At 43.9% G+C, this 17,967-nt stretch overlaps 1 protein-coding gene across 4 annotated transcripts in view; it reads left to right on the top strand.

Moving 5' to 3' along the window:
- Nucleotides 1–17,967, top strand: part of LOC144686773 (nck-associated protein 5-like) — a 673,917-nt gene that overhangs the window by 162,753 nt on the left and 493,197 nt on the right. For 2 of the 4 annotated variants that reach the window (XM_078552429.1, XM_078552425.1), the window contains exon 1: nucleotides 11,991–12,123. The exons of 1 other annotated variant lie outside the window; for it this stretch is intronic. The gene's annotated coding sequence lies outside the window, so the exon portion shown is untranslated. Of the gene's footprint in view, nucleotides 1–11,990; nucleotides 12,124–17,967 lie in introns of those variants that run through there. One more of the 4 variants, XM_078552426.1, reaches the window with a different exon arrangement.

Genomic DNA, 17,967 nt, shown 5'->3' with positions numbered 1-17,967 from the left:
ATGTAAATCTCTAACCTTGACAAGCTCTTAGTGATCTTTTAAGTTGCTTCAATTGGGAGGCAAGCGGGATTCTAGTCCCGCCCTCCCCACTGCCCCCAACGCCAGGATCTCCCCCCACCCCCGGCCCCACTCTCCCGGCCACCTCCGCCCCCTGGCCACCTCCCACCTTGTGCTTATGTCCCTGACTTTGTGGGGCCCCGACAAATTCAGCTTCATATCTTTACCTTCCATAAACATCTTTTTAATGGACTGATCAGAGTTATTGCTAGCAAAAAGAAATCTAATGGAGTTAAGTGACATTAAATATAGTGAAAGAAATGCTTCTTGAAGATGCGATGGTGACATATTAGAAATTCCTCCCGATTGCTGCTAGCAAATCTGCAAGGAGGGACATACCAATGATGTGTTCAAATGTGATGTCAGTTTGGTTTTGCCCTGTTAAGCACATTCAAAACACTACACAGTACAAGAAATAAAGGAATAAAAACAGAAAGTGCTGGAAAAATTCAGCAAGTCTGGCACCAACTGTGGAGAGAGAGAGAAAGAGTTAATAGGCTGGATTTGGTGCCCCTGTTGGGCATGTTTTCTGTGGAGGGCGCTTAAAATTTGAGGGGTGCCCAGCCCACCAGCTTCCTGCCCATCCCTGAGCCGTCCGGCATAACACGGTAGGTTTTCGGGCGCCAAAATTAACAGCCTGCCTGCTGTCTTTAAACAAATAATTAATGGTCAGTTGAGTTGTTACCAAGCTGATTGACCAGGATATTACGCTGCCCATGTCATAATCCGATTGGCATGTGCAGGCGGGCAGGAGTAGGCAGTCTGTTTTTTGAGCCCAAGTTCAATAAAGGCGGGAAGGAACCAGGGAACACGTCATTTGGGGGGGTGCCCAGTGTGCATCAGGGACACCCCTGCAAGATGTAACCTTTGTTCCTTCCCATCTGCCAACAAACCATCACCCTCGCCCCTTTCCTAAGCTGCCCTGTCCCTCCCTGCCCAAAATGGCCTGACTGACCTGGCTCCGGCATCTACTTTCTCTTCTTTGTGGAACTGCTTGCAGTGCTGGTGCACTCGTTACTAAGTTCTTGCACTGCTAGAACTGCTATCAGATTGGCCTGCAGCACTTGAGGGCATATTTCCTCCCACTGAGGGGCAGAAGTTCCCCTCTCTCCTTGTTTAGCCTGTTGGCAGCATGTAATGGCAGCAAGGTGGGCTTTTTCTCAAGTGCGTTGGCTGCCAGCTGACTTTTCTTCTGGTGGTGGGAGGGGTGGGGGAGTTGAGCAGTCTGCACCAAGGCTCCTTCAACAACACCTTCTAAACCCACGACCTCTGCCAGCTAGAAGTACCAGGGCAGCAGATGCATGCGAACACCACCACCTGCAACGACCCCTCCAAGCCACACACCACCCTGACTTGGAACTATATCACCGTTTCTTCACTGTCACTGGGTCAGAATTCTGGAACTCATTTCTTAACAGCACCCTGGGTGTACCTGCGCCCGATGGACTGCAGCAGTTCAAGAAGGCGGTTCACCACCACCTTCTCAAAGGCAATAAATGCTGGCCAGCGACACCCAATCTCCTGAAAGAATAAATAATGATATACAGTGGTGAAGCACCCTCAAATTTGTTCTCTATTTTTACCTCATCTTACCTTAAGTGGAAACAATCTATCCATATTTACCCAACACAAATTTGAATCTTTCCATCTGCTCAACCTTCTCACTCCTAATAGGAAAAAAGACCAAACATTCATACATCCTTCTTTATAACCATCATCCCTCATAACATCACAGTGTATCCATGTTGCATGCTCCTTTTATGATGCAGGTGACAATTTATTCAAATTGTAGCCAGGATTTACAGTCCATTGTGTAGATGACAGAGCAAATTTCTATCTTAAATTATTAAGGAACAAATTTACCCTAATTATGCCTCAGGCTCCATTGAAAGGTAATTTACAATAATTTATGTTATTAGAATAATACTGGTACCACAGCTGTTTGAGTTTTTAGAGGCAAGGTTAGTGTATTTGTCAGCAACAGACTTTATGTATTTTCTTAGTGATCAGTGTGTTTTGTATGTTAGGGATATGTGTTTTCTTACCCTTAGAGCGATTGTCCTAATTTAAATCATTCCAGCAGCAAGCATTTTGTGCATTTTAAAATAAGGAAGGTTATTCATTATCACACACTTGCCCCAGGTGTTTAAAACGTGACATTCACTCACTAAACTCACCCACACAATCGCCCAGACAAAGAGCAGAATTTTACATTCCGCAGGCAGGTGTCCAATCCGAACAGGCGTAAAATCCTGCGAGATGACGTCGGGCGAGTGTCTTGATGTCATCGTGCACTCACGCGACATTTTACTCGGCGGGCGCGTGCAAAAGTCAGAAACGCGCCTGCCAACAACTCACCGGGCAATTAAGCCCATTAACGGCACAATTGTCAGCGATTTTTCATGGCCTGTCCAATCTTATGGTTGGCGGACGAGCGAATCGGCCAGGCGGCCTTTACGTTTTTGATGAAACCTCAGCCAAAGGTGGGGTGAAATCTCTGTTAAGAAATAAAATTTTAAAAAATATCTGGGGATAGCATTTTTATGAGCTATGCTTTCAGGTGCTTGATTGTGCTGCATGGATGATTTTTGCAGCTTTTTTGTGCTTTATTGTATTATTTGCAGGTCTGCAGCTCCCTGAGGCAGCTGTCTGCCTTCAGGGTGCTCTCTCGAAGCGCTCCACCGTGCCTGCAGTGACATTGTTTCCCATCCTCTTCCGACTCCCACTTCAGCAGTGCTGAGCTTTTCCGCATGCGTTTCACGCTGGCTGCCCGTTAATTGGCCAGCCAGTGTGAATTCGCAGTTGGGGGCCTATCGTGGTCGGGAGCCTGTTTCCTGGCTGCTCCCGGGCCCACCGATCGCGCGCACCTGACGAGGGAAAAATTCGGGTCAAAGATTAGATACAGATGAGGGAAAAACAATACAGTTACAGTTCATGATTGTCTCAGCCTCTTTTGTAACAGGCCTGCAGCTTCTTAGATGAATTGATACTTTGGTTGAAGTTAAGGTCTTGTAAAGCAGACGATTGTCAGGAAGCTGTGAAGCCTCTTGTACCTGACTTTCAGGAGGTTGGTTCTCAGGTGAAGTTGGAACAGTTTGGGGCGAGTCCTTCTCTTTGATAGGAAACATCCACCTTCAAGGTATTACTATTTATTAGCTTCACTGCTTGCATGTTTTGCAGCTGGTCAATGGCTTTCAGTGAAATCTGTTTGCAGAACAGATTGCTGTTTTAAAACCAGCCAACAAACATGGCTGTCTCACCATGTTAGCTTTACAGGTCCAAAGTCCTTTTCCAAATAAGAAAGGTGGATAGGTTGACTATACATCCTGTGTGATGACTTTCACATCTTGACAGTTTGAGATAGCCGCTGTTTGGTACCTGAATAACTCATTCCATTTAAAATTACTTTCTGAATTAGTTTCAAGAAAAGGCACTGAGTCAACATCAGCCTGGAAAGATGCTTTTGTCCCCTCTTGAGGCAGGGGAGCGTTCCAATCTTGAAGAGAAGTCAGGTGATCCTTGGATGGCCGTCTGTTTTTAGCCTTTTATGGTTTAATAAAGTATTTAAAGTCTATTTACATAATGGAACATGACACTCAAAAATACTTGATTTAATGTTTAAAAGAATGGAAATAGATTCATATATAAATTCATTTGAAACCAGTACTGATTTCATAAATTAATATTATTGAAGCTTTGAATCCAGAATGGCCCAGAAAAAATTCCCGCTTTAGGAGCTTTACTAATTCAAAGTCATGAAAATCTAATTCAACTGGTTAGCTCATAACATAATCAGTACAATCCCGAACTAGCAGGAGCATGAGTATCAAGTTCACACGATGACTCCATTGTCCAATATAATAGCAAACAGTATAAGTTTTTTTTGTGGCCGTCACTGGGAATTCTGTTTGTGTACTGCAATAAAAATGATTTCTGCATTGCAGTGGAATTACTTATGAACTTTGTATTACTCTTGGGCACAAGTAACCATTTAAGACAATGCAAAATTCTAAATGTTAAAGGCAGCTGGCTGGATTTTACATGCCCCCACCAAGCAGGTTTTCGGTGGGGGTATGTAAACTATATCATGGTGGCTAGCCCACCATCTTCTTGCCCACCCCCAAGCTGAACCCCTAATACGCTAGGTGGGCAGGCGCTTAAATCAGCAGTCTGCCCGCCAAAAAAAACAAATAAGTAATGGTCAATTAGGCTTGTTAGCAAGCCTAGTCACGTGGATAACACGCTGCCCATGTCAATAAGGTTGCCGTGGGCAAGTGGGTGGGAGTGGGCACGCTCTTTTTTATGGCCTACATGAAAAAGGCCTGGAAGGGGGTGGTGGGGCGGGGGCACTGTGCATGCATCGGAGGCAACCCCTCCACAATGTCAACCCCTTTCCTTCCATGTCACCTGCCTTCCAAAACCCGGCCTCCACCCTCTTCTTTCGCCTTCTCTAGGCTCTAAGATCCTTCCTTGCCCTAAAACCCTGGGACTTACCTTTCTGGGGCAGCCATGGCTTTCTTCGTTCTCCTTCCTGCATCCTGGCAGTGCCCACGACTGAGCTCTGGCACTGCCGGGACTGCTGGAGCTGTCGGCCAATCAGGTTAGCCAGCAGCTCCTGAGGGTGGGACTTCCTCCTACTGCAGGGCGGAGGTCCCGCTCTCAAAAGGAATGAAACTGGATGGACCACCCGGCATTGACCCAAGCACTGGAAATAACAATGGCAATCTCAGCCATGTCGACCCTGCAAAGCTTTTCTTAATAACATCTGGAGGCTAGTGCCAAAATTGGGACAGCTGTCTCACAGACTAGTCAAGCAACAGCCTGACATCATCCTCACGGAATCATACACTACAGATAATGTCCCAGACACCACCATCACCATCCCTGGGTATGTCCTGTTGCACCGGCATACCCAGCAGAGTTAGCGGCACTGTGGCATAGTGGCAAAGAGGGAGTTGCCCTGAGAGACCTCAACATTGACTGTGGACCCCATGAAATCTCATGGCATCAGCTCAGACATGGGCAAGAAAACCTCCTGCTGATTACCATGTACCACCCTCCCTCAGCTGATGAATCAGTGCTCCTCTATGTTGAAGCACTGAGGGTACCAAGGGCGCAGAATGTATTCTGGGTGGGGGACTTCAATGTCCATCACCAAGAGCGGCTCGGTAGCACCACTACTGACCGAGCTGGCCAAGTCCTAAATGACATAGCTGTTAGACTGGGCCTGCAGCAGGTGGTGTGGGAACCAACAAGAGGGAAAAACATACTTGATCTCATCCTCACCAACCTGCTTGCTGCTGATGCATCTGCATTACGATATCAGTAGGAGTGACAACCGTACAGTCGTTGTGGAGACGAAGTCCCATTTTCATATTGAGGAGATGCTCCATCATGTTGTGTGGCACTACCACCGTGCTAAATGAGATAGATTTCGAACAGATCTAGCAACTCAAGACAGGGCATCCATCAGCCGTTGTGGGCGATCAGCAGCAGCAGAATTGTGCTCAAACACAATCTGTAACCTCATGGCCTCGCATATCCCCCTCTACTATCTCTACCATCACCGTCAATCCAGGGCATCAACCCTGGTTCAATGAAGAGTGTAGGAGGGTACGCCAGGAGCAGCACCAGGCATACCTAAAAATGAGGTGTCAACCAGGTGAAGCTATAACACAGGATTACTTGCATGCCAAACAGCATAAGCAGCAAGTGACAGACAGGGCTAAGCGATCCCACAACCAACAAATCAGATCTAAGCTCTGCAGTCCTGCTGCATCCAGTCATAAATGGTGGTGGACAATTAAACACCTCACTGGAGGAGGAGGATCCACAAATATCCCCATCCTCAATGATGGGGGAGACCAGCACAATAGTGCAAAAGATAAGGCTGAAGCATTTGCTACAATCTTCAGCCAGAAATGCCAAGTGGATGATCCATCTCGGTCTCCTCCAGAGGTCCTCAGCATCACAGATGCCAGTCTTCAGCCAGTTCGATTCACTCTACGTGATACCAAGAAACAGCTGAAGACACTGGATACCGCAAAGGCTATGGAGCCTGACAATATTACGGCAATAGTTCCAAAGACTTGTGCACCAGAACTTGCCCTGTCCCTAGCCAAGCTGTTCCAGTACAGCTACATCACTGGCTATGTGGAAAGTTGCACAGGTTTGTCCTGTACACAAAAAGCAGGACAAATCCAACCCGGCCAATTACCGCCCCATCAGTCTACTCTCGATCGTCAGTAAAGTAATGGAAGAGGTCATCAACAGTGCTATCAAGTTGCACTTGCTTAGCAATGACCTGCTCACTGACACCCAATTTGGGTTCCACCAGGGCCACTCAGCTCCTGACCTGATTATAACCTTGGTTCAAACATGGACCAAAGAGCTGAACTCCCGAGGTGAGGTGAGAGTGACTGCCCTTGACATCAAGGCCGCATTTGACTGAGTGTGACATCAAGGAGCCCTAGCAAAACTGGAGTCAATGGGAATCAAGGGGAAAACTTTCCGCTGGTTGGAATCATACCTAGCACAAAGGAAGATGGTTATGGTTGGTGGAGGTCAGTCATCTCAGCTCCAGGACATCACTTCAGGAGTTCCTCAGGGTAGTGTCCTCAGCCCAACCACCTTCAGCTGCTTCATCAATGACCTTCCTTCCAACATAAGGTCAGAATTGGGGATATTCACTGATGATTGCACAATGTTCAGCACCATTCGTGACTCCTCAGATACTGAAGCAGCCAATGTCCAAATGCAGCAAGATCTGGACAATATCCAGGCTTGGGCTGACAAGTGGCAAGTAACATTCACGCCACACAAATGTCAGGCAATGACCATCTCCAACAAGAGAGAGTCCAACCATCACCCCTTGATGTTCAATGGCATTACCGTCGCTGAATCCCCCACTATCAACATCCTGGGGGTTACCATTGACCAGAAACTGAACTGGACTAGCCATATAAATACTGTGGCTACAAGAGCAAGTCAGAGGCTAGGAATATTGCAATGAGTAACTCACCTGCTGACTCCCCAAAGCCTGTCCACCATTTACAAGGCACAAGTCAGGAGTGTGATGGAATACTCCCCATTTGCCTGGATGAGTGCAGCTCCCACAACACTCAAGAAGCTTGACACCGTCCAGGACAAAGCAGCCCGCTTGATTGGCACCCCATCCACAAACAATCACACCCTCCACCACCGACCCACAGTAGCAGCATGTGTACCATCTACAAGATGCACTGCAGGAGTTCACCAAGGCTCCTTTGACAGCATCTTCCAAACCCATGACCGCTATCACGTAGAATGGCAAGGGCAGCAGACAGATGGGAACACCACCACCTGGAAGTTCTCCTCCAAGCTACTCACCATCCTGACTTGGAAATATATTGTTGTTCCTTCACTGTCGCTGGGTCAAAATCCTGGAACTCCCTTCTTAACAGCACTGTGGGTATACCTACGCCACACGGACTGCAGTGGTTCAAGAAGGCAGCTCACCACCACTTTCTCAATGGCAATTAGGGATAGGCAATAAATGCTGGCCCAGCCAGCAAAACCCACATCCTGTGAATGAATTAAAAAAAACAATTTTACCCCCTCCCCCACCCAACCACCAGCGTGGGTTTGTTTTGGTTGTGCCAGCTTCCAGCTGACTTTCCTTCTGGGGTGGAGGGGGGGTAGGTGGTGAGCAGTCTGCATTAAAATGCAGCCCAGTGACTGTGTTTGGAGCTAGACGATGGCCCAAATTGTCTGATCAGTGTCGGAACCCCTATTTCTGACCCTAATCAGACCTACTTAACTTCCTCCAATTTTTCAGGCTAATCTTCCAAAGGAGGATCCTGCAAAACTCACTCAGAGCAGGAAAATTCAGAGAGAGAAGCCGAGTGAGTCTTCACAGCAGCCACTCTCCTTTTTATGGTATTAGCTGGGGTATTCTGGTAAGTGAGAGTTTAAATGTCCCAAAATTTCTGAGTGTGTTAGTGAATAAGTCACACAATCACTTGTACAATGCATAGATGTGTGGTGGAGGAGGACAGTCAAGTCAGGTTCGGGTGGAGTCAGGGGGGTCAGGGTGGTGGGGATTTGTCAGGTCATGTTGGGGGGAGCTGTAGGGGGATTCAGCGGGGAGTCAAGTTCAGGGTGGTTGGGGCTAGTCAGGTCAGGTAGGGTGTTGGGTAACGTGGGCTAGTCAGGTCAGGTTGGGGGAAGTCGGGGGTTGGGGGGGGAGGTCTGTGAGCAGCAGTTTTATGGTTACCGAGGAGTTAGTCCAGGATTTTTTTGTCTAACATTTCCTGGGCCTGAATTTTTCAGTCGGAGCTGCCTCAGGGAGATTGAAGCGCTTTTCAAATAAATAAATAAATGGATCGAAAATTTATTGAAACATGTCCCCTCATGTGACTGTGTGATTTGAGATGGGACATGTTTCTATGGGGAGAATTTTCTCCCCTTTGGGCGGGCCGGTCGGGAGCGGACGTGGGTAGGCGCGGAGCTGATCGCCGCCCGTGATCGGCTGCACACCGCGATTTTACATGGGCGGGCCAATTAAGGCCCACCCAGCGTGACGCGCACCTGGAAGCATTCGGCGCTACCTGTGTGGGCGGGAGGAGGAGGGAGAGTTGGGGCTTGCGCTCTTTCGTGCATGCGCTCCAAAGAGTGCAAAAATCTCCCTGAGGCACAGAGCTACCTCAGGGAGATTAATTTCATTATCAAAAATTGAAAAAAAGAATAAATAAAATTATTCAGACATGTCCCCTCATGTGACATTATTACATGAGCTGGGACTTGACTATGAATTTTCTTGAAACATTTTATTGAATTAATAAATCCTTCATGAAACCTCATCCCAACCGTGGATGAGGTTCCATGAAAAATACAAAGGCCGCCTGGACTCTTCGTCTGTCTAACAACCTTAAGGTTGGACAGGCAGCCCTGACAATTAGTTCAATTAGATTATTAACGGCCTAACAGGCCTTTGACAGTTCGGCCGGCGCGCAGCCGACTCCGGTGTGCGTCATTTTACGCCCCCACATGCTAAACAGAAGATTCTGGCCTATATATCAGAAATAAAATAAAAGCTTTAGGAAACCTCATCCGGCTCATGGATGAGGTTACCTAATAAACATGAAGGCCACTTGGCCTTTTCGCCTACCCACCAACCTTAAGGTTGGATGGCCAGCATCAACAATGACCTTAATTACTTCCTTCATGGCCTTAATAGTCCGTTTAAATATCGGCGGGTGCGTATGAGTGGAAATGCGCTTTGAGACTTCAGAAGTCATAATGCAACTCCATGAGAATTTTCCGGGAACATTGAACTATTGATGGGCAATGCCTCTTCTCCCCAGGACTCTCTAATGTCTCCAACTCTGAATTAGCGTCGTAGACTTTGGACAGTTCCAACTTAATTACTTGAATCGTTACCCAGGGCCTGAATTTTTCAGTTGGCGTGCGGGGGCAGGCCTTACACGCCAGCGAGTAAAATAATGCACAATGATGTCGGTCATGTGTCCCGACGTCATCGCACTGTCTCACAATTATTTTGTTTTATTTGGGAAGAAACATAAACTAACACAAAACTACTCAGGTGACTGGTGAAATCTTTCAGTTATCCGTCAGTGTGGTTGAGGTAGAGTTGCATGTATACATTTATCTTTTGGTGATTTCTTTACTCATGTTATGTAGCAGGTCTACCTCTCCCCCAGTGAACAGGTTTTAAGGTCACGATGTTATAGGGAATTACTGCCAAATTAGATCATTTCAGCTTTTATGGAAAACCATGTCACTTAATTTAGGTGGGTTTTCGGAGCACTGGGATGAGGGAGTGGGGGAAGGGTGGGCACAACAAACTGGGCTGAGTAAAAGAAATAGTATTGTTGAAGTTGGACTGAGTGAGGAAAAATAAGGAAAATACAAAAGGTAAATCAATAGCACACAGCCAACTCTAATGGGGAAAATTACTGGAATATTTAACCCCTTCTATTTGGGTTTAAAATAAGAGCGAGGATAATGTCATGCGTCATGACTTCTTTTAACCATACAACATTTAGCTCTCCTAAGTAACAAAGTTAACGTCCTGCAACAGACATGATGGAGTAAAAATTGGACTGATGCCCAATCAGGCCTAATGCCCTGAACCCCAAGGACACCTGAAAAACGATTGACTAGAATTGGGCCAGGACATTTTCAAGGCTTTTCTGGTGATCGCATAAAACAGCATATGTAAGTGAGAGGCTCATACCTGTTTTAGGCCCCCTTGTCAAAATTAAACATAGATCGGTGGGCTAGTTGTAGGGCCTGCCCCACTAAAGATTCTTCAGCAGCTTGATTGGGCCCAAGTGGCAGCTGTCAGTGAGAATTAAGTTTTTCAAAAAAAATAAAAAAGGTATTTCCATGGAGTTAGAAGGAGCAGAAATAGTCAACTCCACAGTGTGCCTGAGGGTTTCTACCGGCCCATGTGCGTCCCTCTTCCATTCTCCTTTTCCCTCCCTCCTCCAGCTCTTACGCTAGGGCCTCTGCCAGCAACACAGGCAATCTGAAATTTTCTTCTGCAGTGGAGCGACCTGCAGAAACATCACAGCCCCAAGCGGATCTTCACAATTATTTAGAAACTACCCGAGGACCATTTTTTTCCCCACCCTTTAGGCACCCCTCTCCTGGCACAGGAATTGTTCTGTGACCTTTAATTGGTATCCATAAAATTACCTAAATCAGTTTCCAGGCCACTATATAATCTCAATTTATGGATTTAATTTCAGCATGCAACATATCAATGTTTGCAGCATATAAATTTTTGATAAAAATGAAATTAAAAGAGGAATAGTTAATAAAACACACCGATGGTAACCCATTATATTTTGAAGTTTGGTACTGATATGCTGTTATTTGAATAGTCAAATGCATTAACATAAATTCTACAGTGTTTACTATTGTTGAGCAGTAAAATAAATATTTTCCATAAACTTTATTAACCCCTCAATCTCAAAAGAAATGATCACTGCCAATTGTATTGTAATTTACTTTTCTGGATGTTTAATGTGGTTTTCAAATGCTGTTTTTTTTAACCATACAATGCATGACTGGTTGCATGTGTAGTCATGTGTTTCTCAATAGTTTAATCTGTAATTTATACTCTTTGTGCTTTACTGACCACTCATAAATAGGCTGAACAGATAAGGCACTAGATGAAAATTGCAACTCATAGTTACACAGTGCAGAGTTGAATTAATACTGCTTCTTTATGAAGAAAACAAACTGTGACAGACGTTGTGGAATCATGAAAAGCAATAATGACTATTTTTATTGATTATTGCCTGGAGTAGAATTTGTACTTGGTTACAGTGTTTCACAAAGTGATTGCTCGTCACCTGATACAGCAATTTGATTCATATAAATTACCCTGGAGATACACATTTAGCTGCATCGTGCTTCATGCTACAAATTGCTAATCTGATTAGAGTAATTGTTCATTTAGTTCATTAGCAACAAATGTTTGACGATGGGGATTGGTGTTGTCTTTAAACTGGATGGTATATGGAGCTTTTTAATTCCACTTCCCAAAGTGCCTTTCCATTCACAATAACCCGGTTTTCAGCAGACAAAAGAAACATACCCTCCCCCTTGCACCAACTTCCCTAACCCCTGCTGCAGGCACAGATTTGTCAGAGCCATTCAGTTGAGACTGATTATGATGGCAGCAGATGGGCTTCACTCGACAGCAGATCCACGGTAGTTTCTTAGGGACAAGAATTAATAGGCCCAGTTGTAGGATCGCACACAGAGCATCAGCAGTACGCACTTGATCTGCTGTAAGCTCCTCTCCCGAGGAAACCTTCAAAGCCAGCGGTCGTCCCTAAACACATGTTAAGTGCCCCTCTCCCTGAGAAACCAGTGAAGCACAACAAAGCAAAGGGAGAGATTGTTTTCACTGCTGTGGCAGGGTTTGGGCTGTAAACTGCAGAGAAAGTTTATCAACTCTGGATCTTTGTTTGCTGTTGTTTGATTGCTCTGAGGATTACTCTGTCTGTTATGTGAAGGACCTCTGCTTAAGGATGTTTTCTCATAGTCTGGGTAAGAAGCATAAACCTTACAATATATTCTGGTGCTATCGAATTTATGGTAAATGTTTAACAAGCTGTGTTTGTGTGGCATTTTACTGCAAGATCTATGTCCAGGAAGAACTTAAGTTCTCAGCAGAAATATAAACTGTGCTGCTGTGTTGTACAGGATCAGGAAATCTAAAAGTGGTTATTGTTCCAGAAAAAAAGTGTGCATAATTTAACTGCTTTTCATTATTGAATTATAAGAAGCTGTGTTGACGAGGGATTTTTGTTATTCCCCGGAAGTAAACTGTGCTTTGAACATATTAACAAACAGACCAATTGTTTTAATTTAACTTGCAAGGCAGACTAAGGCAGACTTGATTTGATGACATACTACATTTCTGGTGGAACTTAACTGTTGTCACTATTTCTAAAAATGTCTGTGAAGTAGACGATAGGGACAGCAAAAGCCTCATTATTTGGCTGGGAAACACAATTGTGTGCCCTGTTGCTACTGGCAACTGTATGTGCTGAGTCGCCATCCAGCTGTAAGCTGCTTAATTCTAAATGATGGAAGAGAAATATGATCATTTTAGAGAATGAAAGCAGATATTGAAGCTTTATTTCGGAGTCTGATTAAGGTTTTGTTTTGTGGGTTAATCCCAGTAGCATCTCTCATGATCTCGTCTGCTTAAACGCTTTCTGCATTAAAGAATGGCACTGTTTAATTTCAATCCTCCTGAATGTACACTGCTGCTACTGATAAACACTGCTATTCCTCTGATTTTCCACTTTAATTCTTGATCATTGAAAGAACTTGTCCCACAAGAGCCCTTCAGAAACACGTGAGAAAAATGATGGATTTCAATAATACTACAGTTCATTTCTGTGGACCTGACATGTTTGTAGTATATAAATGTAACATGTGTACCACACTTTGCTGGGAATCTCTCGTGGGACTTCTCCACTGGTAAATACCATAAGGCACCGTGGGAACTATTTTAGCCACAGAACTCTTCCCTATACATAGATTACCACCAATTATTACATTGTGTATGGAGCAATATGTATTTGTTGACCTTGCACTGCAATTCCAATTTTAGTTAGTAGATATTTGAGGAATGAAGAATACAATATAGTAAATTTTCTGAGATGCCAGTGATGACTTTTTAGCATGTTGAGAATTACATACTAAGTACTTGACAACTTCTCAAACTGTTGGAAGTACTCCAATGAATGATGAATGTTTTAAATAATTAAGATAAGTAATGCACAAAGACATTTAATGTTATCACCACAGAATTATTTTAATTCCATACATTTAGATCTTTAAATAGGTAATCCAAATGGACAGAAGTAAATTGCATAAATTTCCGGTGCAAAGGTTTTAGCTTAATTTATCATTGTTAATTCTATGCTGGAAGGTCAGTGGTATCATATTAAAAGTATAACAGTAACAGAACTACTGTAGAACCGAACATATTAACATTTTGTCAGTATGTGTACTTTCTCACAATTCTCAGTTCTTATTAATACTCCATTGCTTACATTATTACATTTTTAGAATCTCTTCATAAATTACTTATTGCAACTTGAACATTTTGCCGTGTGGCCTTTAATAAGTTAGCCAGTTTGAAGTATTTTACAATGTTATATATTATATCAAAAGCATTCCAATATATGCAGCTTATTCGAATTTCAACCATATCTTTTCATCACAATAGATGCTCAGTATTTCACTTTTGCCTGCTGTTTAATACAATTATTATTGGCAAGTAAAGTGCACAACAACAACTTTTATGCAGTTTACAGACTTGAGGCAGCCTTATGTATGTCAGATTTGAAAAGCCACAACAGCTTGTGTGTAAGATAAATAATGCAAAACGCTCTCATATTATCCAGAGCTTGGGAAGGAGAGGTTTTTTTTAGGTTAATATACTGGTCAGCAAAGCATAGCACGTGAGTGATTTTCTCTTTTTTTAATATGCTAGACTTGGACAAAAGCCAGTTGGCCCAGGAAGAAAGTTTCCATAGGCTGCTACTGCACTTAACACAAACAAATGCTGTTGCAGCAATATTTTTTGTTTATCCACGCATAGAAAGTAGTAGCAGAAATCCTAATAGTAGGATTTCATAATTTTTATTCTGCAGTTGCCAGGCTCATGAAAAAACATATTTCATTAATAATGGTTTAAATTTCTTTTTTTTCTTAAAATTACTGTATGGAAAATGATGAGTCTGATTTGCAAAGTAGTAGCGTAGTTTTAAGTTAAAATGGAAGCTGCTGTTAACTATTTACAATTTTATTACACCATTATTTACTAAAACATTACGAAAGTACCGTTGATTCACCAAACTGGCTTTGATAAATTGACACAGGGTAAGATAAAAATGAAGGTCAGCAGCCTTTGGAACGTGCTCAGGAAAGTATATTTTTGTTCAGGTGGAGCCCACTAAGGCAATGGTTAATATCAATTATTGAACATTTTAACTTTGGGTGTTGCTAACAACTGGTTAAAAATAATTTCAGTTCTGATCTATTTTGGTCATGCAAATATGTTGATTTTGTAGGAGATACCAACACTAAAATTCATTAGTGAATCAACCACTCAGCCATTATAATGCTTTCAAAATGCAAATATACATATCCCTGTATTGTATTCTTAACTCCTGCAGTATTCCATGTCAAGATTTATTGCCAAATGCTTGGCCTATTAAATGAAATATTATAAGAATAATGCCCATGACGAGTATTACTTTAAAACAGATCAATAAATAGTGCAGCAAAAAAATGAATACAATGTGAAGGACTTTATGAGACTTGTAATTTTTTTTAAATCAAGGAATACCTGAGGGGACATTTTTCTTGTTTTGGAGTTTCCATATTTCTGGTCATCTACCAATACTATTAAAGTTTATGGCCCGAATCTTCTGGTCGGCGTGTGGGGTTGGGCCCCACTCGCCGACGCGTAAAATGATGCACGGTGACGTCAGGCGTGCGCCCCGATGTCACCGCGTATCATTTGGATCTTCAGTTCGGCGGGTGCACACCGGAGTCGGCTGCGCGCCCGCCGAACTGTCAAAGGCCTATTAAGGCCATTTAAATAACAATTAAAGTAATTAACAGGGCTGCCTGTCCAACCTTAAGGTTGGCGGGCAGTTGAAGAGCCCAGGCGGCCTTCGCATTTTTCGTGGAACCTCATCCAAAGGCGGGATGAGGTTTCATGAAGGGTTTTTAAATAGAATAAAAATTTTAAATAAAATTCATTGACATGTCCCAGCTCATGTGACACTGTCTGCACAGGGAGTGCTCAGCGCTTCCGGGTGTGCGTCCATGTAAATTGGCGGTGTGCAGCCAATTGCACGCAGTGATCGGCTGCGCGCCCGCCTGCGCCCACTCCCGCCCAGCCCACACGATGGGGAGAAAATTCTCCCCCATGTAACTGTATATTTAATAGGCTTTCAAAAATAAACTCTAGGTTGATGCTTGAAAATTCATAATAACTTATATATTTTGACATTAATTTCTTTGGAAAATAACATTAATACAGGATCATTGGCAATGCTTCTGTGTCTGATGGCCGTATAAAAACATCAGAACTTTGATCAGCAGTTGACCAAACTAGTTGCTGTAACAATGATGTTTAACCTGACAATTTCTTCTTTTTGTTTCCCAAAATTTTGGAGAATTCACTATGCTCTTTTGGTTTTAAATTTTTATTATTTTTTTTTTTGTTTGAAAACATGAAAGCCAATGTGGAAAGCCAACTAAATAAATGATACTGTCATTGAAATTCAACATTGTGTTTTTAGATCCATCCTTTTTTAATTCATACATGGGACGTGGGCGTCGCTGGCTAGGCCAGCATTTATTACCCATCCCTAATTGTCCTTGAGAAGGTGGTGGTGAGCTGCCTTCTTGAATCACTGCAGTCCATGCGGTGTAGGTACACCCACAGTGCTTTTAGGAAGGGAGTTCCAGGATTTTGACCCAGCGACAGAGAAGGAATGGCGATATATTTCCAAGTCAGGATGGCGTGTGACTTCCAGGCGGTGGTGTTTCCATATGTCTGCTGCCCTTGTCCTTCTAGATGGTAGTGGTTGTGGGTTTGAAAGGTGCTGTCTAAGGAGCCTTGGTGAATTCCTGCAGTGCTTCTTATAGATGGTACACACTGCTGCCACTGTGCGTTGGCGGTGGAGGGAGTGAATGTTTGTCAATGGGGTGCCAATCAAGTGGGCTACTTTATCCTGGATAGTGTCAAGCTTCTTGAGCATTGTTGGATATGCACTCATCCAGGCAAGTGGAGAGTATTCCATCACTCTCCTAATGTGTGCCTCGTAAAGGGTGGACAGGCTTTGGGAAATTAGGAGGTGAGTTACTCGCTGCAAGATTCCTAGCCTCTGACCTGCTCTTGTAGCCACAGTATTTATATGACTAGTTCAGTTCAGTTTCTAGTCAGTGGTAACCCCAGGATGTTGATAGTGGGGGGTTCTGTGATGATAATGCCATTGAACATCAAGGGGCGATGGTTGGATTCTCTCTTGTTGGAGATGGTCATAGCCTGACCTTTGTGTGGCATAAATGTTACATGCCACTTGTCAGCCCAAGCCTGGGTATTGTTCAGGTCTTACTGCATTTGGTATCTGAGGAGTTGTGAATGGTACTGAACATTCTGCAATCGTCAGAAACATCCCCACTTCTGACCTTATGATGGAAGGAAGGTCATTGATGAAGCAGCTGAAGGTGGTTGGCCTAGAACACTACCCTGAGGAACTCCTGCAGTGATGTCCTGGAACTGAGGTGATTAAACTCCAACAACCGGAGAACACCTTCCTTTGTGTTAGGTATGACTCCAACCAGCGGAGAGTTTTCCCCTTTTTCACATTGGTTCTAGTTATGCTAGGGCTCCTTGATGCCACGCTTGGTTGAATGCTGCCTTGATGTCAAGGGCAGTCACCCTCAACTCACCTTGGGAGTTCAGCTCTTTGGTCCATGTTTGAACCAAGGCTGTAATGAGGTCAGGAGCTGAGTGGCCCTGGCAGAACCCAATTTGAGCATCAGTGAGCAGGTTATTGCTAAGCAAGTGCCACTTGATAGAACTGTTTATGACCCCTTCCATCGCTTTACTGACGATTGAGAGTAGACTGATGGGGCGGTAATTGGCCAGGTTGGATTTGCTCAGCTTTATATGTACAGGGCATTCCTGGCCAATTTTCCAAATTGCCAGGTAAATGCCAATGTTGTAGCTGCACTGGAATAGCTTGGCTAGGGGTGTGGAAAGTTCTGGACCATAAGTCTTCAGTACTATTGCAAGAATATTATCAGGGCTCATAGCCGTTGCAGTATCCTGTGTCTTCAGCCATTTTTTGATATCATGTAGAGTGAATCAAATTGGCTGAAGACTGGCATCTGTGATGCTGGGGATCTTCAGAGGGGATGGAGATGGATCCTTCGCTTGGTTCTTCTGGATAAAGGTTGTTGTGAATGCTCCAGTCTTAACTTTTGAACTGAGGATGGGGATATTTGTGGATCTTCCTCATCCCGTGAGTTGTTTAATTGTCCACCACCATTCATGACTGAATGTGGCAGGGCTGCAAAGCTTAAATCTGATCTGTTTGTCGTGGGATCACTTAGCTCTGTCTACCACTTGTTGCTTATGCTGTTTGGCACGCAAATAGTCCTGTGTTATAGCTTCAACAGGTTGACACCTCATTTTTAGGTATGCCTAGTGCAGCTCCTGGCATGCCCTCCTGCACTCTTCATTGAACCAGGGTTGATCCCCTGGTTTGGTGGTAATGATAGAGTGGGGGTTATGCTGGACCAGGAGGCTACAGATTGTGGTTGAGTGCAATTCTGCTGCTGCTAATTTCC

The sequence above is a fragment of the Cetorhinus maximus genome, chromosome 11 (genome assembly GCF_964194155.1).
Source record: "Cetorhinus maximus chromosome 11, sCetMax3.hap1.1, whole genome shotgun sequence".
NCBI classification, from domain to species: domain Eukaryota; kingdom Metazoa; phylum Chordata; class Chondrichthyes; order Lamniformes; family Cetorhinidae; genus Cetorhinus; species Cetorhinus maximus.
The sequence above is the reverse complement of the archived record's forward strand: the minus strand, read 5'-3'. Positions and strand labels throughout refer to the sequence as shown.